Source organism: Stenella coeruleoalba (assembly GCF_951394435.1).
Source record: "Stenella coeruleoalba genome assembly, chromosome: 1".
Taxonomy (NCBI): Eukaryota; Metazoa; Chordata; class Mammalia; order Artiodactyla; family Delphinidae; genus Stenella; species Stenella coeruleoalba.
Window position 1 is genome coordinate 15,030,273 of NC_137169.1, and position 26,695 is coordinate 15,056,967.

Here is a 26,695-nt window from a genome sequence, read left to right on the forward strand (position 1 = left end):
TGATGAAAGTCAAACCAGACTTTGGTTCTAAACCCCGTGTTCTCTCCTGTACACCCGCACAGGGTGTTTCAGATGGAGAAACTGAGGCCCAGAGAGGTTAAGACCATGCCCAATGTCACCCAGCAAGACTGGCCTCCAATGGTTGCTCCAGGAACCCAAGTTGGAGATCTGTTTGTAGCAGATTTCCCTGGCTCAGGTAATCAGCGCAGACCATGTCAGTGGGCAAAGAGGACGGCAACAAGCCAAGAACTGAGGACATCGCCGGGGGCAGCGCCTGGCCTTGATGGTAGCAGGCTTAGCAATTTCTACTACCTTTAAACAACTCCATGTGCCACTTGGCAGCTGGGGTAATTGTCCCTATTACCCAGAAGAACCCAAGATGGTATTTTATTGGGCTGGTATTTGGGGAGCCCCATGTTAGTTCTCAGCTCAAGAAGAAACGGCCTTCTAATCAGAGAAGCATGATCTGGCCTGTCTCTAACCACAGGGGACAGGGGGTTGCGCTGCGTGCATGAAGAGCTCAGCTCAGGCCAAATTCATTCATTCATTCATTCAACAAAATACTCTCCTGATGCCCTATAATCCATTCTCTACACAGTACCCTGAGTGGCCTTGCTGTCCTATATACCAATCACGTCACTCACCTGCTTAAAGGCCTCCGAAGGCCTCCCATTCACCCCAGGATGAATACCAATCCTTTCATGATAGTCTACAGAGTCCTGATCTGGCCCCTGCCCGCCTCTCAACTACAGCTCATGCCCCCCACACCCGCCTTGTTCACTACACTATAGCCATGCTGGCTGTCTTTCTGCTCCTCAAATACGTAAGCTGGTCCTCCCTCTGGGCCTATGCACCTGCCATTCCCCCCAGTCTGGGACACTTTACATTTGACCTTCACATCATTCTGGCCTTAGCCTGAATGTCACCTCCTCTGAGAGGCCTTCCCTGATTCCCCAGGCCACGCTACTCTGCCTCTCTATCGTAGCACCCTGTTCTATTTCTTTAAGACTTACTCCTGTCTTAAATAATATATTTTTAAATTATATTGTTTACTTGTGTAAACAAGTAGAACATAAACTTCTCGAGGCAGCCCCTGGTTGTTTTTTCACTGCTGTAACCCTAGCTTTCTGAACAGGCCCTGGAGTATTGCAGGCATTCAATAACTACTTGCTGGATGAATGAAAAGGGCCTTGAGGCAAATCAGGGGACAAAACTGACAAATTCCCTGCTCTCAAAGGGCTTACATTCTGGTGGGAGACAGGCAATAATACACCAATACATCATGATCAAATCATTTAAGTACTTGCCACAATCACATAGCTATTAAGTGGTGGAACTGAGATTAGCACTCAGAGGATCTGGATGTAACAGTCCACTAAATAAGTAAGTAAGTAAATAAATAAATATATAAACATTCAGTTGGGCAGTGAACAGTTAGGGAGAGGGGGATATGCAGTGATCAGGACGGCGGGGGGTGACAACAGTATTGGATGAAAGGTGCCACTCCAGCAGAGGCCTGCAGGAAGTAAGGGGGACAGCCCTGCAGATGGATGGGACAGGGTATTCCAGTAGAAGAAACAGGACAGTGGTAGAGCTAGATGGACAACCCAGTGGGATAAATGCTGTGATGGAGAAAACACAGATAGAGGAATACAAAGAGGGGAACCCAGAATTGGCTTCCCAGAGAAGGTGACATCAGACAGGGGTGGGGTCAGTGGGGAGAGAATGTTCTCGGCAGAGGGGATAGCATCTGTCAAGTCCCAGAGGGAGAAGAGAGAGGATGCTTTTGAAGAACCAAAAGGATGCTTAGTGTAGCCAGGCCTTGGACAATGGGTCGGTGTAGAGGTTGGGAGGGAAGAAATGAGGTTGGAGGGGAAGCTGCCAGAGGCTACACCCTGCAGGACCAAGTCCTTCCAGTTAAGGAGTCCGACTTAACCTCAAAGGCAATGGCCATGCGGGGAGCTGAGTGGGGGTACACGGGAGCCCTTGGTATGACTTCTGCAACTGCCTGTGAATCTATAATTATTTAAAAAGGAAAGGTGGGATGTCACTAGAGAATATGAAAACCTTAAGTTCTAAGTAAATCCAAAATAGATATTCGCCTCCACTCCAAACCAATCAGTTAGTTAATTTAATAAACATCTACCGAGGAATTCCCTGGCGTTCCAGTGGTTAGGACTCCACGCTTCCACTACTTCCAGGGCACAGGTTCGATCCCTGGTCGGGGAACTAAGATCCCACATGTCACACAGCACAGCTAAAAACCCCCACAAAAACCAATAAATAAATAAAGAAACAAATATGTACCAGATACGTACAATAAATATGTACCAGGTGCTGTCTTACATGCTGGGGACACAGCGGTGACTAAGACAAACAGACAACCACCTTCCACCATAGAGATACATTCTAGTTGGGGAGACAGACAACATGTAAACTCACGACATTTAAATTAAGATCATTTTAAGTAATGACAAGGGTTCTGAAGAGAAAGAAACCTTAAATAATACTTACCCAGATTTCAAGAAACAACCGTGGGCTTCCCCTCTAAGTCTGAAAACAGGCCGTCCAGCTTCTTGAAGGTTCTTTGGAGAAATATGCAAATTTCCCTGGAGGAGCAAACGAGAAAAACAAGCCCATGGGTCCATAGGGTGTGGGATCTGGAGGAGGCCTATGGGAAAGAGGGATCGGTTAGCCCGGGGCTCAGGGCTAACCCTACTACCACCACTACCACTCTTCTGGGCTTTGCCCCCGCAGGTTTGCAGTCAGCTACCATTCACTGGGCACAGCCCTGGCGCTGTGCGTGGACTGTCGGTTCTAAGTCCTTTTACCCTGAGCCGTGGCTGCTGCACTGGCTCCTTGGTTAGCCTGGCAGTAGAGGGCAGGCACCGGATCTACTCCATATCAGTATTCTGGTGCCCAACCTCTTACCTGCCACAGGGTGAGTGCTCAGAAATTGCCCGTGACACGACGAATGAACTAGTGTTCAGGCTTAAGCAAGAGCTAGGTTATTCCCTCCAGAAAGGCACTCCTATTCTTACCCTCCCATCAAGCATCAGATGAGAAAGGGAGAATGGAACAAGGGTCAAGCATCTGGAATTACCCAGGGATGTCCCAGAGCCCAGCAGAAGAGAGAAGATGCTTCTGAAGAGCCAGAAAGATGCTCAGGGACTACCTCAAACTTCAAATCACCTGAGCTTCATCCTAATGGGCCATTTGCCATGTTCAAGGAACCAGAATATTTTCTGCCTCTCAAGCTTCCGTAGGGTGTTTAATCAATTAGTAGTGACAACACCCTTCCCCTGGAGGTTAACTTATGAGGCATGAGAATGTATATACTATGCCTGCAAACCAGGAGATTCAAGCCACAAGTCCACCCATATTAAAAAGACACAGAGAAGAAAAATGTCGAGATGAATAGCCCCTATAGTGATCTCTGGAAGGTGAGATACCAGAGACTTTTCTGGATTTCCCCAATATTCTGTCACAGATACGTATTGCTTTTCAACTCTGAAGACAGTTATTTTGTTTATGTCTCCATCTGTACAGCGGGGACTGCTGGACTCACACTGGGATGGTGACAGTGACTGTCTCTAAGCTGGGGGGGTGGGGCGGTGGTTGTCCAATTCTGGATGATTTTAATTTTTTCTTTATATGTTCAAGTTTTATGAATTTTCAATAATGACTGTGTATTGTTTACAAGATCAGAACAAATAGATACGATTTTAAATTATAATATGGTGTACTGATGCCGGTTCATACTGGCATCTCTTCCCAGCTCCGTGTTCAGTGATGCTGGGAGCCTGAAATGGGCCACAGAGGGAGTATTTCCACCACAGAAATGGAAACTGCTACAAACAAAGGGATTCTATTTTCCAGGGAGGTGGTTAACGTACACCACTGGATATACAGTACGATTCCAGTTATGTTTTATTTTATTTTTTATTTTTATTTTTGGCTGTGTTGGGTCTTCATTGCTGCACGTGGGCTTTCTCTAGTTGCGGCGAGCGGGGGCTACTCTTTGTTGCGGTGCGCGGGCTTCTCATTGCGGTGGCTTCTCTTGTTGCGGAGCGCGGGCTCTAGGCCCACGGGCTTCAGTATTGTGGCGTGCGGGCTCAGTAGTCGTGGCTCGTGGGCTCTAGGGTGCAGGCTCAGTAGTTGTGGCACATGGGCCTAGTTGCTCTGCGGCATGTGGGATCTTCCTGGACCAGGGCTCCAACCTGTGTCCCCTGCACTGGCAGGCGGATTCTTAACCACTGTGCCACCAGGGAAGCCCTCCAGTTATGTTTTTAAAAAATGTTTCACAGAGCAAAAAGATCACAAGGCAGTACATCAAAATGTTAGTGATCCTTGTCTCTTGGTGGTGGGGCTGTGGGCCTAGAAGTAATCGATTTTTATTCTTTCTAGTTTTCTGAATTTTTAACATTTTCTGTCATGAGCTTATTAGAGCCTTTATAATAAAAACATTTTTTTTAAAGAATTAAAAACAGTTGTGTTCTTTTTTTTTTTTTTTTGCAGTATGCGGGCCTCTCACTGTTGTGGCCTCTCCTGTTGCGGAGCACAGGCTCCGGACGCGCAGGCTCAGCGGCCATGGCTCACGGGCCCAGCCGCTCCGTGGCATGTGGGATCTTCCCGGACCGGGGCACAAATCTGTGTCCCCTGCATCGGCAGGCGGACTCTCAACCACTGCGCCACCAGGGAAGCCCAACAGCTGTGTTCTTGACCCCTAGAAGGGGAGTGCTTAGTCTCAGAAAGCCCTGGCCCCATGTGGCCCAGCCAAGCCAGTGGGGCTCAGGTCACAGTGAAGTCCCATTCCTCTGACCAACAGGTCTTGTCATCGACAAGATGGACAAGGGCAATTCTCAGCCATCCATGCCGGTGGGATGGAGGAGTCCAGGGTTCCAACGCGATGGACTGTCCAGGCGGAAGGGATGGGCCCCAGGCTCTTCCAGCTGAGGGAGTGTGGTGGCAGCCGTGGGTGGTCTGACACCTAAACTGTGTATGCTGGTCCCCGGGGGCCGCCACCCCTTGTTCTGATTAGGGACCAGGATCCAGTCTGATATTCTCAAACACGTCTGAGAAGCTGGACTGATTCTGAGACAGCGAGCTGGGTTCCTGCGGTGAGAAAAAGACCCCGCTGGTCAGGGCTAGCCGTGTCTGTGTGCCTGGGGCCACCTCGTGTGCACAGGGCCAGTCCAGCAGCACCCTGGGCTCAGGACATCCCTAATGGATGGAGTAAGTCCCAACTCCCTGGGGGTCTTGTCTCTGCCCAAGTGCCGTGAAGACACCCAGGAACCCTGAGAAAGATCCACACCTGACCCAGGAGGGCCCCAACTCCCAGGGAAACAACATGTACATGGTGAGGACACCAGTCAACGGCTAGGCTGCAAGGCCCAGAAGTGGGACGGAAGCAGTTCGTCCGGAGCGGGACCACGTTTTGATGCACCACAATCAGGATTTTTCTCTCACCAGTCACGTTATCTGTCACCAAAGAAAACACGGACTGGGTTATTTCTGTCAGTAGTGGAGGTAGACGGTCATTCCCGAACATCTGACCTGGGTTCTGCAGGCACCCACAGGAGGTGCTCAACCCACATTTGTTGACGGACACCATAAACGATGCAGTGGGATTTCTTCTTGGAACAAGAAAAACTTCCAAAGTCAGCACCAAGGAGAAAATCAAATGTGGTCAGTATCATCCTTGAAAATCCTTTAAATCATCCTTAGAACTCCGGGACCTGGGTCTTTAGAAGATCTCATGCAAGAATGAACTTCTTTTGTTTTTCTTACACGTGAGTCAGCTGTGGCTTTTTTTTTTTTTTTTTTAACTTGGAGCAGTCAGTAAAGGCCAAGGTCAAATTTGATGTGTGTGTGTGTGTGTGTGTGTGTGTGTGTGTGTTGCGGGGTGGGGGGGAGCCCAGTGGGGGTCGGGGGTGACGTTCTTTTTCTCTCTCTCTTCCTCTTTTTCTGAGTTAACTGGCCACAGCTGCATTTTTTAATGAGTCTGCAGTACAGTGAGATAATCATTACCAGAGAGATAGCTACAGTGTCACAGGAAGGCTGAGGACTAATTATTCTGGAGCCAAGGAGAAGGAGAAGGAAGAACATCTGGCTGAAGAAATCCTTTATAACAAATACAGCTACAGCACTGTTCTTAAGCCAGAAACTCTGAAGATTGTAGTCCAAAGTTAAAACACACACACACACACACACACACACACACACACACACACACAGAGTAAGACAATCTTGACATGGCCCTAGAAATGGAGATTCTACGCAGGCCCAATTTACTCCCCACTCTCAGCATTTTAGGAGACAAACCCATTCGTTCTATACCTCTATCTGGAAGTTAAACTGGAGGTCAGTGGTAACTGCAGCAACTCAGGAGGTTTCCATGGCAACAGTTCCAACATAGAAGAACCCAGAGGGTTTTGGACAATCCCACTACAGACCAAAAGAAAAAACAGGGATGTTGGCATGGAGGGCAAGTTCCCATCCCAACCTCACTTCAGCGGCCTGGAGGAAGGGCGGGGTGCTGGCGCAGGGAGGGTAACAGCGTGCTATCGGGGTGGATGCCCAGGCTGCAGGACGTTTTGTCCACATTTATCATTGCGCCCTTCCTCCCTGACTCCCGTCCTCGTACAAGCTGCCATCATCTCTCTGGCAGGAGCCTCCTCACCAGTCTCCCGCCTCTTTCTGCCCTCACCCCTAGCTATCCACCCCACAGCATCCAGAAAGTTCCACCTCAAACTAGAATCAGATCATGTGCCTTCCCTGCTCCAAACCTTCAGTGACTCCCTTCTCACCCACAGTCACCATCAAGGCACCCGGGCCACACGTAGCGCACCCTTCTCCTCCCCTCCCCTCCACTCATTCTGCTCCAGACACACCATCCTCCTTGCTGCTCCTGGATCCCACCATGCATGCTGCTCCCACCTCAAGGCCTTTGCACTGGCTGTTCCCTCTGCCGGAAGTGCTCTTCCCCCATAACCACATGACCAACTCCCTTATCTCCTTCCAGTCTTTGCTCAAATCTCACAGCTCAGGGAAGCCATGCTGCCCCCAGCCTCTCATCCCAATCGCTTTTAACTGGCTCCTCTGCTTGGTCCAGAGCACGCATCGCTGTCTGACTCACTACATCCTTTCCTTGTTTATGTTTATTGCTTATTGTTTACCTCTCCCTCTGCCCACGTGGAAGCATAGCAGGCACTCATAAACATCTGCTGAATGAAGGGTGGTTTCCACTAGGGATAATTAAAAAACAATTCAAGAGGGAAGTCTTCCTGGGAAGGAAGGGGGAGAAATGGCAAAATCTCTAATGGTTCATTTGACCTACTGGTTTTCAAACTGCTCCACAAGGTCCCAGGGACCTCTCTTACTCTGATGGGCAAGAGGAGAGACAGTGGGGAGCCATCCATGCCCAACTCCAAATTTCAACAGTGAATGCCCCAGCAATGCCACTTTTGGCTACACACCCAAAAGCACTGAAAGCAGGGTCTCAAAAAGATATCTGTATACCCATATTCATAGCGGCATTATTCATAATAGCTAAAAGGTGGAGGCAACCCAAGTGTCCATCCATGGATGACTGGATAAACAAAATGTTATATACCTACAGTGGAACATTATTCAGCCTTAAAAAAGGAAGGAAATTCTAACACACTGCAACATGGCTGAACCTTGAGGACATTAAGCTAAGTGAAATCAACCAGTCCCAGAAAGACAAATACGGTATGACTCCACTTATATGAGGTACTCAGAGTAAGCAACATCATAGAGACAGAAAGTAAAGTGGGGGCTGCCAGGGGCTGGGGGAGGGGGAATGGGAAGTTGTTGTTTAGTGGGTACAGAGTTTCAGGTTTGCAAGTTGAAATGGTCTGGAGATCGACTGCAAAACAATGTGATTACACCTAACACTTCTGAGTTGCACACTTCAAAATGGTTAAGATGGCAACTTTTATGTTGTGTCTATTTCATCACCATTAAAAATGTTTTTAATTAAAAAAATCGTACCAGTCAATGCTTGGTCAATGTTAGTAAATGCCACCCCTTTCCATGCATCATCTCATTTCCTCCCAATAATCCTACCAGGTAGGTGCTATTATCTCTGTTTTACAGATGGAGAAAGAGGCCCTGAGAAATGAATGTCAAGGTCACTGGATAAGTGATGTGGGATTTAAACTTGTACCTGGGTCTTAGCCCAAGGGCAGCCATCTTAACTACGAGGCTACACGGCTCCTCTTTGGTCTAGTTTATACATTGAGGTGGCCCAAAAGATTTCAAACACAATTTGAAAACCTCCGAATTAGAATCTCACTAGCTCCATCTGTCCACAGGTTAACACCCTGAACCGAGCAGGACCCCGTGGGGCTTTCCTGCGACAGACGCCTTCCCCCATGTCCTCTGCCTGCCTCTTGTTTATGGAAAAGCGGTAGTGTCCCAGGCCTCCCCTGAGTCACAAAAGCCTGGCTCAAGAATTAATGATTGAAAGGATTGTGTAGTGACAAACGGAGTAGTTGTGCCAGGAGAACGGGTAATAATTTAAACAGTAAATCAGCCATACGGCAGTCACAGAATCTTTAGCTCCTCTCTGAGGTACCTAGATAACAGTAACTGATGCACATTTCCTGAGTTGTTTTACAGATGCTAAAACCCCCACCAAATGGAAGAAGTTAACTACTTGATGACCCTGAGCATGTAGCTCCCCAGACCCACTGGAGCCTGAGGATTGATAACGTTAACACCTGTGACACCCTGTTACCTCACCACCAACCAATCAGAGAACCGTGCATGAGCTGGTCACACACCCTGTGACTCCCCTTCCTCATCTTGCCTTCAAAAATCCTTCTCCGTAAATTGATGCAGCCACTACGGAAAAGAGCATGGAGGTTCCTTAAAAAACTAAAAATAGGACTCTCTGGTGGTCCAGTGGTTAAGACGACACGCTCCCACTGTAGGGGGTGTGGGTTTGATCCCTGGTCAGGGAACTAAGATCCCACGTGCTGCATGGTGTGGCCACAAAAAAAACCACAAAACACCTAAAAACAGAGTAGCCATATGCTCCAGCAAACTCATTCATGGGCATATATCTGGAGAAAAGCATAATTAAAAAAGACACATGCACCCCAATGTTCACAGCAGCATTATTTACAATAGCCAAGACATGGAAGCAACCTAAACGTCCATCGACAGATCAAGAAGATGTGATATATCTACACAATGGAATACTACTCAGCCATAAAAAATGAAATAATGCCATTTGCAGCAACATGGATAGCCTAGAGATTATCATACTAAGTGAAGTAAGTCAGACAGAGAAAGTCAAATACCACGTGGTATCACGTATACATGGAATCTAAAATATGATTAAAATGAACTTATTTACGACACAGAAACAGACTCACAGACATAGAAAGCAAACTTATGGTTACCAAAGGGGAATGGGCATGGGAGAGGGATAAATTAGGTGTTTGGGATTAGCAGATACAAACTACTATATATAAAATAGATAAACAACAAGGTACTACTATAACAGGGGACTATATTCAATATCCTGTAATAAACCATAATGGAAAAGAATATGAAAAAGAATATGTGTGTGTATATATATATATATATATACATATGTATAACTGAATCACTTTGCTATACACCAGAAACTAACAACATTGTAAATCAACTATATATCAAAAAAAAAAAAAAGTTTCCCTGAAACCCAACGGGGAGTTTGGCTTTTTCTGAGCATTGACTTCCCCAGACTCCTTGTCTGGAGCCTTACAATAAACGCTGAGCTTTCCTTCACCACAACCCAGCGTCAGTAGATTGGCTTTACTACATGTGGGTGAGCGGAGCTGAGCTTGGTTCAGTAACAACCCTACTTTTCAACTTTGTTTTCTTCCACTTCCCTTCTTCCAGCCAGCCTTGCCCCAAACTGAACCATCTGCTGCTTCCAGCCCATGCTGGGTTTCTCATCTAGGGCCTCACCTCATGCTGTTTTTTTCTTGATGTGGGTCCTCATGTCCAAACGGTGCCCTTCTTCAAAAGCATCCTGATCCCATTTCAGCCTCACAACAACCTTACAAGGAAGAGATTAACACTGTCCCCATCTTACAGACGAGAAAACTGAGGCTCACAGAGGTGAGGGCCACACAGCTGGCAAAAGGCAGGACCAGGTAGGACATACCCTCCACAGGCATGTGTGACTTCAAACCCAAGTTCTTCTCCACTTTACTAAAGGGCCTCAGGAGCTGCCACGAGGCTTCCTGGATTTGTCCAGCCTGCCACCTCTGAAGCCACCCCCAACCTCCCACCAGGCTTTCTCTGGGCTGCCTCACCTCCTCTCAGGTATAAAGGCTGGTTGCCCCTGTGCCTGTTTCCCCGACAAGGAGGCTCAGGGTGGGAGTGGATGCCACTCAGAACATCTGTGCTTCCCCACCTCCCCAGCAGAGTTCCCTCCTTATTCATCCAGGTCTAAGACAGCAGGCGCCACCACTGCCTGCTCCCATCAGACCCTGCGTGACTTTTGTTTATCAAATTTGCTACCACCTGGCAACGGGTTACAGGTTTATCTGTTTGTGGCCCCACTAGAGAAAGCTCCCTGATGGCTCCTAGAACAGTGCCTGGCAGAGTAAGTGAAAGGATGAATGAATGAACACCTACCCCCAAAACTAAGAAGTGACTTCAGTGTTCTTTTTTTTTTTGATGAAGGACAATACGGTTTTATACAAAGCAAGGTCCCAATATTTGCTCAAGAGCTACTCCCAAAGGTAGACTTCATTACTGAGCACCTATGAGCAAACTAAGACCAGTCCCGGAAGTCATGAAGGTTACAGTTGCAAGGTGTATGTGTGTGTGGGGGGGGGGGTTGGGTGGGTGACAGGGTACAGGCTGAAATTAATCCCAGCAATATCCAGTGTATAATTCCACCTTGAGCTAAACCTCCCGCGTACCTGGGGATGTCCTGTGGCCTGAGGAACTTGGAATGCAGGTCTAGGTTGGGCTCAGATCTGATGGATGAGCAGGTGTTAACCTGGGAATAGGGAGATGAGGGAGGAGGAACGGTCTAGAAGAGCACGTGCAAAGGTCCTGAGGCTGGAGGGAGCAGCATGCCTGAGCACAGAGGACTGCTGATAAAGTGATCAGAGATGCAGCTGGAGGAGGAGGCCAGGTGTAGGTGGGGCCCAGACTGCAGGGCCTTATGGGCCGTGCTAAGGGTTTTGTTCTGTATGCTAAGAAAGTGGGAAGCCACAGAAGGATTTTGAGCGGATGGTGGTACCAAAGATGGGTCTGGCTGCCAAGTGGAGGGCGGCTGAGTGGCAAGTGGTTAATATCCTCTCCCCAGTCCCCTCCTGCCCATTGTAACACATGGCATCGAGGCCCCTGTTTCATCTGTAGCCCCAGTTTAAAACGTATGGCAATGTTTACAAAACCCTCAGGTCATAAAGGACAGAGTGATGATAAACCACCTAATGACATTTTTCAGGTCTCACATGTGTGGGCCCAGGAGCCTGATCCAGGCACTTGTAGCCTGGTGGTACCAGTGCAGGGAGAGATGGTTTCAGGCTCGTGAGAAATTCTCCAGGCTCTGACCCTGATGCACCTCCCCGTCACCCCAACCAGGCCAACACTTGTCTTGTTGACCGCTTGTACCTCCAGCGTCTAAACAGCGCTCATGCTGGTACATGCTGCGCTATGGCAACCTATGCGGTCAACTGTGCCCATCCAACCACTCCCAGGCCTTGGGCTTAAAAACTGAAAAGGCTCCCAGAGTGGCAGCTCTACACAGGGCTGTTTGTGGCTTTGGCCGCTTTCACCCCCATGACAACCTTGGGGACAGGTATTTTACAGATGAGGCACAGGTCACTTAGCTTGTTCAAGATGACTCAGGAAGCTGCAAAGTTAGCCACATCTGTCTGATGTAGTACATGTGATGGCAAGGGTTCTAAAAGTTGAAATGTTCTAGTTCCGTGAAAAATGCCAGTGGCAGTTTGATAGGGATTGCATTGAAGCTGCAGATTGCTTTGGGTAGTAGAGTCATTTTCACAATGTTGATTCTTCCAATCCAAGAACACGGTATATTTCTCCATCTATTTGTATCATCTTTAATTTCTTTCATCAGTGTCTTTTATTTTTTTTTTCGGTACACAGGCCTCTCACCGCTGTGGCCTCTCCCGTTGCGGAGCACAGGCTCCGGATGCGCAGGCTCAGCGGCCATGGCTCACGGGCCCAGCCGCTCCGCGGCATGTGGGATCCTCCCGGACCAGAGCACGAACCCGCATCCCCTGCATCGGCAGGCGGACTCCCAATCACTGCGCCACCAGGGAAACCCTCATCAGTGTCTTATAATTTTCTGCATACGGGTCTTTTGTCTCCTTAGGTAGGTTTATTCCTAGATATTTTATTCTTTTTGTTGCAATGGTAAATGGGAGTGTTTTCTTAATTTCACTTTCAGATTTTTCATCATTAGTGTATAGGAATGCAAGAGATTTCTGTGCATTAATTTTGTATCCCGCTACTCTACCAAATTCATTGATTAGCTCTAGTAGTTTTCTGGTAGCATCTTTAGGATTCCCTATGTATAGTATCATGTCATCTGCAAACAGTGACAGCTTTACTTCTTCTTTTCCAATTTGGATTCCTTTTATTTCTTTTTCTTCTCTGATTGCTGTGGCTAAAACTTCCAAAACTATGTTGAATAATACTGGTGAGAGTGGACAACCTTGTCTTCTTCCTGATCTTAGTGGAAATGGTTTCAGTTTATCACCATTGAGGACGATGTTGGCTGTGGGTTTGTCATATATGGCCTTTATTATGTTGAGGAAAGTTCCCTCTATGCCTACTTTCTGCAGGGTTTTTATCATAAATGGGTGTTGAATTTTGTTGAAAGCTTTCTCTGCATCTATTGAGATGATCATATGGTTTTTCTCCTTCAATTCGTTATGTATCACGTTGACTGATTTGCGTATATTGAAGAATCCTTGCATTCCTGGAATAAACCCCACTTGATCATGGTGTATGATCCTTTTCATGTGCTGTTGAATTCTGTTTGCTAGTATTTTGTTGAGGATTTTTGCATCTATGTTCATCAGTGATATTGGCCTGTAGTTTTCTTTCTTTGTGACATCTTTGTCTGGTTCTGGTATCAGGGTGATGGTGGCCTTGTAGAATGAGTTTGGGAGTATTCCTCCCTCTGCTATATTTTGGAAGAGTTTGAGAAGGATAGGTGTTAGCTCTTCTCGAACAAAAAATTTCACAATTTGTATGGAAACACAAAAGACCCCAAATAGCCAAAGCAATCTTGAGAACAAAAAATGGAGCTGGAGGAATCAGGCTCCCTGACTTCAGACTATACTACAAAGCTACAGTAATCAAGACAGTATGGTACTGGCACAAAAACAGAAATATAGATCAATGGAACAGGATAGAAAGCCCAGAGATAAACCCACGCACATATGGTCACCTTATCTTTGATAAAGGAGGCAAGAATATACAGTGGAGAAAAGACAGCCTCTTCAATAAGTGGTGCTGGGAAAACTGGACAGGTACATGTAAAAGTATGAGATTAGAACACTCCCTAACACCATACACAAAACAAAGCTCAAAATGGATTAAAGACCTAAATGTAAGCCAGAAACTATCAAACTCTTAGAGGAAAACATAGGCAGAACACTCTATGACATAAATCTCAGCAAGATCCTTTTTGACCCACCTCCTAGAGAAATGGAAATAAAAACAAAAATAAACAAATGGGACCTAATGAAACTTAAAAGCTTTTGCACAGCAAAGGAAACCATAAACAAGACCAAAAGACAACCCTCAGAATGGGAGAAAATATTTGCAAATGAAGCAACTGACAAAGGATTAATCTCCAAAATTTACAAGCAGCTCATGCAGCTCAATAACAAAAAAACAAACAACCCAATCCAAAAATGGGCAGAAGACCTAAATAGACATTTCTCCAAAGAAGATATACAGATTGCCAACAAACACATGAAAGAATGCTCAACATCATTAATCATTAGAGAAATGCAAATCAAAACTACAATGAGGTATCACCTCACACCAGTCAGAATGGCCATCATCAAAAAATCTACAAACAATAAATGCTGGAGAGGGTGTGGAGAAAAGGGAACACTCTTGCACTGCTGGTGGGAATGTAAATTGATACAGCCACTATGGAGAACAGTATGGAGGTTCCTTAAAAAACTACAAATAGAACTACCATACGACCCAGCAATCCCACTACTGGGCATATACCCTGAGAAAACCATAATTCAAAAAGAGTCATGTACCAAAATGTTCACTGCACCTCTATTTACAATAGCCAGGAGATGGAAGCAGCCTAAGTGTCCATCATCGGATGAATGGATAAAGAAGATGTGGCACATATATACAATGCACTATTACTCGGCCATAAAAAGAAACAAAACTGAGTTATTTGTAGTGAGGTGGATGGACCTAGAGTCTGTCATACAGTGAAATAAGTCAGAAAGAGAAAAACAAATACCGTATGCTAACACATATATATGGAATCTAAGAAAAAAAAAAGGTCATGAACCTAGGGGTAAGATGGGAATGGAGACGCAGACCTACTACAGAATGGACTTGAGGATGTGGGGAGGGGGAAGGGTAAGCTGTGACAAAGCGAGAGAGTGGCATGGACATATATACACTACCAAACGTAAAATAGCTAGCTAGTGGGAAGCAGCCGTAAAGCCCAGGGAGATCAGCTCGGTGCTCTGTGACCACCTAGAGGGGTGGGATAGGGAGGGTGGGAGGGAGGGAGACGCAAGAGGGAAGAGATATGGGAACATATGTATATGTATAACTGATTCACTTTGTTATAAAGCAGAAACTAACATACCATTGTAAAGCAATTATACTCCAATAAAGATGCTAAAAATATAAAAAAATGAGAAGTTGAAATGCTGACAGTGACATAAGCATTCTATTTCCGGAGAGAGCCGAGCAGGGAGCCTCAAACTCCTCGCCTTGAGCTCAGCCACCCTCCCTCTGCCTCATGTATTTCTTTACTGAGAGCACTCACAGGTTATCAACAGGGTCACTAGGGTCTCTAAATAAATATACTCTAAATAAACACTACCCCCTTGCTTACGCCTGATTTGGCAAAAGGTCTCTGATAGGGGCCACACTCTGGACCCTGCTTTCCCATTTCTGAAGCATTCTGGCATACCATCATCAATGCTATGAAGTATTATGACCCCCATTCTATGATAAGAACACAGGCCCACAGAGGTAGAATGACATATCCAAGATCACACAGCTAGGTTTCCAGGCTCTGAGGTCAGTTTAGGGCTCCCTTTGGCCCACTCTCTACCCACCTAGGCCCTCTCCCCCAAATCCCTGGGCGGTGGGTCGGGGGAGCTCAGGCTGACAGAGCATCTCAAACCTGGCCCAGGGGGGCTGGAGGCTCAGAGGGCTTGAGGCTGTGAGGTTTGATCTCTCTCCGCCCTCTTCTCAGACTTCATGGTAGAGAAGATTCCAAAGGTCCCTCCTCTAGGCTCAGCCTTTCCCCGCCTGCCCCTCAGGCTGAAGGGCCCTGTTTTACTCCACCCTCTGGAATGTACCCCCCCTCCACCCCCGCACCCCAGGGCACCACTTGTCTTGTTGACTGCTGTTTCCTCAGTGCATGACCACCTAGAGGGGTGGGACAGGGAGCGTGGGAGGGAGGAAGACGCAAGAGGGAAGAGATATGGGAACATATGTATATGTATAACTGATTCACTTTGTTATAAAGCAGAAACTGACACACCATTGTAAAGCAATTATACTCCAATAAAGATGTTAAAAACAAACAAACAACAGTGCACACACTGGCACACAGCAGGTGTTCAATAAATATTTGCTGGATGCCCCCAAAGCTTAGAAGGCTTCATGTTTCTGCCCTGAAATGAACACCGAGTTAGGGGAAAAGAGAACTAACTGCTGACTCCTACTCCATGTTAGGCAGTAGTGTCTAGACCAAGGCCCCCAGTCTAGCCCAGCTGTGGTCCCGACTCCCTGTGCTGGGCCGAGCAGGGCAGAGAGCGGGCACTGTGCTGGCCTCCTCTGTGCCAGGCACTGGGCCAGGCTGTGGAGTCGGGGAACCCAGGTTCGTATCGTGACCTCCTTCCCAGCGGTGTGGTCTTGGGGAAATTCCCTCATCTCTCTGAGCCTCAGCTTACCCAGGTGTAAAATCCACTCCAAAGTTAGTATCAGTAATTCATCCTCCTCTAACAGCAGGGGTCAGGATGAGGCGACCTGGGCTCCCTGTGACACTGGGGCCGGGGCTTTTCTGCAGAGGTTATTCCCAACCTCCCTCCCCCGCCCCCCGGGGAATTCTCAGTTTAGGTGTGTCCTGTGAGCTCAGAGGTCTGGAGGGGCAAGGAGGGGGGGTGAGGGGCGCTGGAGGGGCCGCGTGAGCCAAGTGGAAGCCCACTGACCCCGGGTGACCTTGGGCAAGTCCCTTCCCCTCCCTGGCCCGGACCAGCGTCCTCATTTATCAAGGGAGGCAGGGGACGCCTGAGTGCTGCGCCCGGCCTCAGTTTCCCCATCTGCTGCCCGGGCGTGTGGTTCCTACGTGCACTTCCGGCTCGGAAGGAAAACAAGCAACCACACGAAGGCCTTGACTCCGGGGAGGTCGGCGCGGAGGGCGGGGCGGGGGCAAAGAGTCCGCGGGCCGAGCCAGCCGGGACTGGGGCTCCCCGCGCGGAGCCGGCGCGGTGGCGGCGGGGAGCGGGCCTCTTACCTGAAGGTGGCGGCGAAGGCGACGGCGAAAGCGGCCCGGCTGCCCCGGCCCCGCCCCTCCTTCCCTTCCTCCCTCCCTCCCCCCGCGCGGGTCCCGACTGGTCCTGACGCCGCGCCGCCCGCCCCGTGCGCGCCTGGTCCTTCCGGGCTCCGGGCTCCGGGCTCCGAAATGCGTGTCCCGAGCCGCTCGCCCCGCCGCCACCCCGCTAGAGGGTGCCGGCTTCAGGAAGTGACGGGCCAGCCCGGCGCGAGACTCGGTTTGTGGGTCTCTTCGCCTTCGGGGAAGCCACAGGGCTTCGGCTCTGCGGAAACTGCTTGCCAGGGGCTCGGTCGCCAAAAGTAAATCAGTTGCAATCGAAGAACCAGGCACAGAAACAGCCTTCCCGCATGTGTGTACAGTGCTTGGAAGTTTACTGCGTGATGAGATATCCATGCGCTCCCTGAGTTTTCTTTCAGTTTCTTTAACGCCAAGTTTGGTCTGGTCTCAGGGCCTTTGCGTCTGAGGTTCCCGTGCCTGGCCCTGTGGCCCCAGCTCTCCACTCCGGTGTCCACGCAGGGTGGCATCTGTGAGGCTTCCCTGACCACCCAGCACGTTCAGCCAGAGAACAAATACTTCCTGAGCACCTACTATGTGCCAGGTACTGTTCTAAGTTCTGGGGAATCCCACTCCTGGCGTGCAGTCCTGTTCTGTGTCAATCGCAGTACTTCTCACTCTGTGGAATTGTTTGGTTTATCTTCCTGTTGGCAGTGGATTGCCTGCCATCCCCACTAGAATTTAAAAGCCTGGAGAGTCCTCTGCTGTGTGCCCAGCCCCAGGGACCGTGCCTGGCACTTGATAGGTGCTCAGAATCGTATAATGAATGCATGAATGCATCTCATTCCTCTAGCAGTCCTGTGAATCTCATCACACCTGTGCTACACGAAAGGAAACCGAGGCTCAGGTCGAGGCTGTGCAGAAGCCACAGAACTAATGATGAGTGCCAGAGCTGGAGTGTGAATCATTGTGGCCACAAGGTTTTTACTGTTTCTCCAGGTAAAGATAGCCCAGTACCGTAAACAGAAAAGGCACTGGCCAGGGTCAGAGACCAGCTTCCAATACAAAGTCTGTGACTCATGCTTCTTGTGGAATGCTCTAGGCCTCTGTCTCCTCGTCTCTCCACTGGCCACTCAGGACCAAGAACAGCAGCTCTACCTACCTACAAGGCCATTGTGAGGGTCAGATGGGTTAGTAGCGCGCACCCTTCAGGGGCATAGGGGCTATATCTCAGCACGTGGGTCTTGTCAGTTGCAGTATTAATAACCACATGGAAGTGGACGCCAGCAGAAAACTTCCAGCCATCCCTCCTTCGTTCAGTGTCCGCTGGCCCCTTCTAGCCGGATTGGCTTTGTGGGACCAGGCACCATTTTGCACAACAGCCTTGCCCCGTCTCTAGTTCGAGAGAGGTTCTGTGTTAAACACTGTTGACTCCAGACTTTGGATCTGTTACAGCCCTGCCCAGTGCCCATCCCTCACCTCAGTCCCCGCCACTGAACAGCACACGGGAGCTAATCCGGAATGAAGGCTACAGGAAGGAAAGGTGGAGAAAGTATATTTACCCCTCTGGTGTATGCCTTTGAGATTTTTGAGGTTTGGTGTTGGACACTGAAGAATTTACTCTCCTCCTCTGTAAAATGAGGATAATTATGACCCCATCCAGTGCTGTCATGAGGATGAAATGAGGACATGCAGGTAAAGTGCTTTGAATGGTGTCTGGCACACAGGACATGCTCAGTAAGAATTAGCTGCTTTCATTCTTGGTAAAAGATACTTCTGCTAAGAGGTCTTCTGTCAGCTCCTCCGGAAGGAATGGTTAGGGGTTCGTGCTGGAAGGAAAAGCCTTTTCATCACCATTAACTAATTCAACCAGAATTTACTGAGTAGCTGGTGAGGTTCTAGGCATTGCAGATACAGCAAGGAAAGAACCAGAGTGTTTTCAGCAAAGTCACGGAGCTTACAGTCTAGTTTGTGAGGGAGGGGAGATGGACAATAATAACCAAACAGGTAGATAATCCATCAGTGTCAGTGTTATAAAGACAAAGTAAAGCAAGGGGAGGGGAACCTGGGGGAGAGGGTGCAGTGGTCAGGGAGGCTTGCTGGCATCTGGCATAGACAGAGCATCCCAGGTGTTACTGACCAGGGTTCTCAGCCTCCTTAATCAATAGAAATTGATTAAGAGGCCAGACAAGAAATTCAGGCAAGGCTTTATTGGGGTCCCTGCTGCAACAGGGGGGAGCAAGGACAAGCAACAGGTTCCCTCGCTCGATCCCTGAGCGGGGGCAAGCTGGTTCCTTTCGTGGGGTAAATGTAGGGGCGGGTCCAGGGGTCAGGCCGGAGGGGTGGCTTAGGGGATCTGCCCTCCCCTTTGGTGGTGTGTGCAGGGGGCATGCGCAGTACCCTGCTTTTGCTTCCAGCTCTTCAGAAGTGGCGGTTGGGCTTTTTGGTCTTCTTGTATCTTGTTGTCCAGAATTTGCCCCAACTGCACATGCATGCAGTTATTTTTAGTCCCTTATAGTTTCTTTGTATTTTGTTCCTTGAGGAGACGTTTGTCCAGGTGTAAGCACTGCAGCAAAGGGTCCCAGGTCCCAGGTCCCAGCCTGTCTCACAGGCAGCCAGCAACTGCAAAGCTGTGGAGAGGAGGAAGGGGGTTGACACTTTCAAGGAAAAGGCTGGAGTGGAGAGAGCTGGGGGAGAGGAATAGATGGGCTTAGAGAGGCAACGAGGGCCATGTCACTGTGAGCTTTATAAAAAGGCTGATGCTTGGGCCTAGGGTTGCGAGGCTTAGCCAGTGAAAATGCAGGACACCCAGTGACACTGGAATTTCAGATACACAAGAAATAAATACTTCTTTAGTACAAGTATGTCCCACTATTTCCCAGGACATACTTATACTAAAAAGTTATTCATTGGGTATCTGAAATTTCAATGTAACTGGGTGTCCTCTGTTTTATCTGGCAACCCTGCTTGGGCCCCACCCCTAGAGATTCTGATTCTGTTGGTCTGGGGTCAGGCCAGGCCTAGTTATTGTTCACAAGCTCACCAGGTATTTCTAACGTGTGCCCAGGAGCCACTGATGTAGGGCCTTGTTTATGGATTTTAATCTGTATAAAATGGAGAGTTGTATAGGGCTTGGGGCAGCAATGTGACATATTTTCACCTTTTCAAAGGATCCCACTGGCTCCTGGTGGTGGACTAATGGATAAGAGTGGGCGCGAGTGACTGCTTCGGAAGCTGTTTCAACGGTCCAGGTCGGGGAAGGGGCCTGTATTTGTTGAGTGCCTACTATGGGCTAGGCACAATAAAAGTATATCATGGAGGCATAGGTTCCTGGGTCCTGCCCCTCACCAAACCAGTTTAGAATTTCTCAGGGGTGTGGAAGCCTAGAAGTTTATATTTTTAACAAGTTGCCCTGGTGATTCTGGTGTTCCACCAGGTGTAGAAGAACCAATTGATTGGATTTGATTCTTCCAGAAATTACAGAAATAACCATGAATATTGTTCAGGGACCATTATCCTTGTGGCTGGTTCTTCATGTCCCATACATACTTTATATCATTTAATCCTATGCAGTTTGTGCTATTATTAGCCCCACTTCACAGAGAAAAGAGCTGAGGCTCAGCGGGGTTAAGTAACTTGGGCAGGGTCACTGAGCTACAAGATGGCAGAGCCAGGATTTAATCCCAGATCTGGTTGACTCTGCTATCCTGCCATCCCGTAGGCTCAAACATCAGTGCAGGTTCAAAGGTACTTAGATCAGTTTTGGATGATGGTTCCCCAAAAGAAGGAGGCTCCTTTGCTATGCTCCATTGATGTCTGTCCTTCCGGGATGTGAGTGGGGGCTGGCCTGGCATGAGCCTTTGTTGAATGGTACTGAATTCTGGGGTGATGTCACTGAAAGCAACCCCACATCCCTTCCCGTAGAATATCCTTATGATGCCGTTGTGCTGAACTTGAGACTGAATGACACAGAAGCTCGTTTATGGTCACTTCTTTCCTAATGACACTCAAATAAACAGGGCTACCATGGGGAGGGACTGGACACAACCACAGAGGAAGGTCGGGGTGGAGGGTGCTGTGGATGGTTTCTGGTTACTATGGCTATTGTTACATCGCTGAGCAGTTTCTTGTTTGTTCTAAGGTGTCTTTGACCCAAAGAACTAAACATCTGTCTGTTAACGGGACTATCAGCTAGAATTGGCCAATCTAAGTGGCAGCCATTTAGGGTCAAAGACACTTGGGTTAGTGTTTTCCCCCATTGTTCTTGTCTGTTAGGTAATAATTTTGTAGTCTTCTGCCTTATCTCTTACACAGAAGTTTGAGTGATGACCCTCTACCTGCTTCTCATCTAAGAACGCTTTGCACTTACCCCTGATCTGATCTGCACTGATATGGACCTCAGTGCATGAGACCTGTATCACTGGTGGTACACAAGGTATCTTCAGCTGGTACATGAACTTGCATTAAATCACCTTGAATGATGCATGAGAAAGTTATTCCCTTTAATCCTTATTCTATTGAGAACACAGTTTGATGCTATGGAATCTTTTTTTGTTGTTGTTGAGGTACAATTTTTATTTGTTTCTGATAAACTAATAATCAAGGCCATTAATTAAACTCATATTTAAACCATTTTTCTTTGTGACTTACAGGTTCACAAACACACAAAAAGTATATATATTTCTTTTTTTAAAAACAACTTTATTGGGCTTCCTTGGTGGCGCAGTGGTTGAGAGTCCGCCTGCCGATGCAGGGGACACGGGTTCGTGCCCCGGACCGGGAAGATCCCACATGCCGCGGAGCGGCTGGGCTCGTGAGCCATGGCCGCTGAGCCTGCGTGTCCGGAGCCTGTGCTCCGCAACGGGAGAGGCCACAACAGTGAGAGGCCCGCGTACCGCCAAAAAAAAAAAACAAAAACACAACTTTATTGAGATATCTTTGACTTACAAAATTATATATATTTGAGGTATACAATTTGAATTTTTGATAGTATACGTATACCTTGTAAAAGATCATCCTGTCAAGCTAAAAATCCATCACGTGTACGTAGTTATCATTTGTGTGTGTGTGTGTGCACATGCGCGCGCGCATGTGTTGAGAAGATTTGCTTTAAGATCTATCCTCTTAGCAAATTTCAAGTATACAATATAGTATTGTTACCTATGGTCACCATGCTGTATATTAGATTTCCAGAACTCATAGTCATTCATCTTGCATAACTGAGACTTTGTACCCTTTGACAAACATGTCCTCATATCTCCCTTCTCCCTCCACCCAAACCCTGGCAACCACCATTCTACGCTCTGCCGCTATGAGTTTGACTATTTTAGATTACACACATAAGTGAGATCATACAGTATTTGTCTTTCTGTGTCTGGCGTATTTCACTGAGCACAAGGTCCTCCAGGTTCATCCACGTTGTTGCAAGTGGGGCAATTTCCTTCTTTTTTTAAGGCTGAATAGTATGCCATTGTACTCCTATAACATTTGCTAATCTTCCTTTTTAACAAAGGGAGAACGGGCCTTAGCTCAGAGTCTTCGACTCTCCAAAATATTGAGTTAGGATTTAAACATCCTGTTATTTATTTATTTAATAACCTTTTTATTTTGGAAGAATTTTAGATTGACAGAAAAGTTCCAAAGACAGTACAGAATTCTTACCTAAGAATCATATAATGCTTCACCTTGTTTCCCCGATGTTAACATCTTACATAACCATGGTACATGTTTCAAGACTGAGAAACCAATGTTGTAATAGGGAAGAACAAATCTGACTCTGTATTGGATCTGTTTCTTTTATTTTAAGCTTTGTATTCTATTGCTTTTGCTACAAGTTAAGAATGTTGCCTATAGCTTGAAATACACAGGATAGCCCATTCTGGAGGCTCTGACCTTTAAAGGTCTAACGCTTTTCCATTCATATAGAGATAAAAAGTTGCAGAGCAGAGAATAACATTTGCCTTGTTGGAGGTTTAGAGAAACATGGTGATCTATCCTATGTGGACAGCTGCAAGAATAAAGGATTCTGACACCAAGAAATTTGCAGCAACCAGACACACCCCCTCCCCTTTTAGTATAAAAGAAGCCTGAATTCTACCTCCGGTAAATGGTTCTTTGGGACACGAGTCCACCATCTTCTCGGTTTGCTGGCTTTCTGAATAAAGTCACTATTCCCTGCCCCAACAACTTGTCTCTCAATTTATTGGCCTGTTGTGCTGTGAGCAGTACGAACCTGGACTTGGTAACAACATTGGTACATTACTGTTAACTAAAGTATAGACTTTATTCATTGGTTTTTCTACTGATGTCCTTTTACAGTCCCAGAATCCCATCTGGGATACCACAATGCACTTAATGTTTTTGTTTGTTTGTTTGTTTTCAGCATTGATTTCACTTAAAAAATCTTTTTTTTTTTTTTAAATTTAATTTACTTTTGGCTGCATTGGGTCTTTGTTGCTGCGCGTGAGATTTCTCTAGTTGTGATGAGCGGGAGCTACTCTTCGCTGTGGTGTGTAGGCTTCTCATTGCTTCTCTTATTGAGGAGCACGGGCTCTAGGCATGCAGGCTTCAGTAGTTGTGGCACGTGGGCTCACTAGTTGTGGCTCACAGGCTTAGTTGCTCCGCGGCATGTGGGATCTTCCCAGACCAGGGCTCGAACCTGTGTTCCCTGCATTGGCGGGCGGTTTCTTAACCACTGCACCACCAGGGAAGTCCCCAAAAATCTTTTTATTACTTTCTGCAACAGCAAATGACCTTGGCTTTTTCTTTATGATAGAGACATCATTTTAAAACATTAAGCAAAATGAGATTATTTTAAAAAGACAGTAATAGTAAAAGTAACATGCAGATGTAGCAAAAAATTCTCAGTTTCCTCTGGGTTGACTTCACCCATGGGAAAATCCTCCCCATAGGCTGTCAAGGTGGCCAGATTGGTTTCTCTCACTAGTCATTAGAATGTATGTTTCTGGGAATTCCCTGGTGGTCCAGTGGTTAGACTCTGCGCTTCCACTGCCAGGGGCCTGGGTTTGATCCCTGGTCGGGGAACTAAGATACTGCAAGCCAGGCAGAGCGGCCAAAAAAAAAAAAAAGAATGCATGTTTCTGTTAGGATGTCTGGCCACTGTTGTATCCAACGCTTCCCAATGTGTGGCCAAAATCATAATGACACTGATGATTTATGGAACATAAAATCCAGAGGTAGATGGTTCCAGAGTTGGCCCCAAAGCTCAAAGACCTAAGCTCTTTCCATCTTTCATCGTCCTCAGCATGTTGGCTGTTGCCCTTCACCGTGTCATGCTGTGGCCCAAATGGCTCCCTCAGTGTCAAGCATTCTTAAGCAGTTGTGTTCAAAAGCAGAAAAGAGAAATAGGGAGCTCTCCTCATGAGCCTTTCCTCATGGTTTCTCTCCCATGGTCAAGGTGGAAACGATTTCCCAGAAGCCCCTTTGCTGGGATCACATGTCTGGATCACATGATCACCCGTGGATGCAAGGGAGTCTGGGAAACAAGGAATCTGGCAAAGGGGATTGGCTCAGGCCAGTCCTAACATTTGCAGAGCTCAGGGCAAGAACACAAAGTGATAAAAAAAAAACACGTCCTAACCTTCCAACCAGACAGACACACCTTCAAACCACATGGAATATCAGGTGTGAATTTAGAAATCCTTCAGCACCTCAGAGTTCCACGCCCTGATGTGGCTCCTGGTTTACTGTCCATCTTCCTTCTCTTCCCAGCCCCAATTCCATCCCGTACCACATGAGGTCTCCCACACGGGTGTGTGGACACTCCAGCCCATGCATCCAAGCTCTGAATACCCCTCATGCAAGCAGCTGCCACTTGGCCGCTCCTCAAACCTAGGAATGTGCGTAGTGGCTGCACCCTTAGGAGAATGGGTCAGGGGAGAGGTTCACTCCTGCAGTCTGGAAGTGGATTTGGGGCAGTTTGGACAGGGACTATTGGGGTACCAGGTACCCGGAGTGTGGGCTTAGGTGGGCACATCCTCTTGGCCTCGTAGGCTCCTCTCTCCATCAGGATGGAAGAGGCCAGAGGGGGGCCCTGTAAAGGATGGGGCCCAGAGCAGAGACTGCTCTTGCCGGTATGGATGGGACACATTGCTGCACAGACAAAATCAGGTTCCTCTGAAGGAGAAGGTGGAATGGCTATTGAGCAGGCAGCCCTTAGTGCCCCAGTGTGAGCTCAGTGGGACCAGGGGTCTTATGTTTTATTGACCCTCATCTCCCTAGCACCTAACCTAATGCCTAGTGTATGGTAGGTGTTTAATACATGCTTACATGATTGAATAAGTGAGTGAATGAATGAATATCTGTGTTAGTACCACTTGAAATTGCCCTGCATCCCCTCCCACAGGGATGGATGCTGTTGGAGGCCAAGTCCCAAGGAAGTTTATCTGGGGTCTGTAGCAGAGCAAACCCCAGCACTCTGGACACTGTTCCCGCTGCACCCCGACCCACTACCATGCTCACCTACGGCGGACAGCTGCAGGGCCTGCCAGCAAGAGTCTGCTGTTGCTATTTCAGAGTTTCAGTGCTGCTGGATGACTCTGAGCACTTCCATGCTAAGCCTTTCATGTGCCATAGTGGACCCCACAGCCTGGTACACCGGACCCTCTGCCGCCAGGCCCAGCTTTCTTCCCTGTTCCTGACAAATTCCTGACCTAGACAGGCCCACTCTCTGTCCCTGAATATACTCTGTATTTTCCAACTTCCATACTTTTCTCACACTATTCCTGCAATACCCTCATTCACCCCATTCTTGCTGTCGGTTCAAATCAAACGTTTCCTTCAAGACCCAGCCAGTTCCCACATCCTTCCTGAGGCTTGCCCTGGCCACCAAAACCCCCTTCCTTATGTCTTCCCTAGGAGTTCACGTATGCCATGTCCTGCCCTGGGGCACTCTTCCATTTAACATTCAACAGAGGTTGTAGACCTCACCGAGCACCGGGTCTTAGGGGAGGGGATGAAGAGGTACCGGAATCCTCTGGGTAGCTATCTTATTTATTTATTTATTTTTAAAAATTTATTTTATTTGTATATGTTTGGCTGCGTTGGGTCTTCGTTGCCGTGCGCGGGCTTTCTCTAGTTGCTGCAAGTGGAGACTACCCTTCGTTGCCGTGCGCAGGCTTCTCAGTGCGGTGGCTTCCCTTGCTGTGGGGCACGGGCTCTAGATGCACTGGCTTCAGTAGCTGTGACGCGTGGGCTCAGCAGTTGTGGTGCGCGGGCTCTAGAGCATAGGCTCGGTAGTTGTGGCAAACAGGCCTAGTTGCTCCGTGGCATGTGGGATCTTCCTGGACCAGGGCTTGAACCCATGTACCGTGCATTGGCAGGCGGATTCTTAACCATGACGCCATCAGGGAAGCCCTAGCTAGCTTATTTAAAAGAGGGATATTGAAGGATATGACAGGCGGTCTCGTGGACAGGCAGGACAAGATGGGCAAATGGCCAGGCCTCACTGAGACGGGCGATTTGGGATATCAGGACCTGAGGCTTTTTTCTTTGCCTCTCAGAGGACACGTGCCCCCTCTTGTCTGCCTCTGTATCAGCTTCATTCATCACTCACATCCAACTCTCTATTGTACTGTGACATAAATCTGGCTCTGGACTGGCTATCTTAGCTTTCCCTCTCTATGACCTCACAACTCAAGCACCCATGAGTGATTCAGTGCTCCTTTACCTGGAAGTGAAACAACATGGTCAAAAGGGTTTAAGCAAAGAAAAAGAATTTGTTGACCCATGTAACTATTGAGAAGTTCAGAGGGAAGTCAGGTTTCAGGTGTGTCCAGATCTAGGTACTCAAATAATGTGATTAGGAACCTCTCTATCACTGGGCTCAGCTTTGCTCTGGGTTGGCTTCACCCATAGAAAAATCCTTCCCTTAGTGGGGCAAGATGGTGACCA

General features: G+C 47.8%; 1 protein-coding gene across 7 annotated transcripts in view; it reads right to left on the bottom strand.

The window, feature by feature from the left end:
- TMCO4 (transmembrane and coiled-coil domains 4) overlaps positions 1-16,781 on the bottom strand; it is a 96,720-nt gene extending 79,939 nt beyond the window's left edge. For 3 of the 7 annotated variants that reach the window (XM_079920712.1, XM_079920713.1, XM_079920706.1), the window contains exons 1-3: positions 16,751-16,781; positions 6,340-6,447; positions 2,515-2,609 (exon numbers count right to left, since the gene is read on the bottom strand). The gene's annotated coding sequence lies outside the window, so the exon portion shown is untranslated. Of the gene's footprint in view, positions 1-2,514; positions 2,672-6,339; positions 6,448-7,178; positions 8,026-9,987; positions 10,810-16,750 lie in introns of those variants that run through there. The other 4 variants (XM_079920708.1, XM_079920709.1, XM_079920707.1 and 1 more) reach the window with 4 other exon arrangements.
- Positions 16,782-26,695: the final 9,914 nt, after the last annotated feature.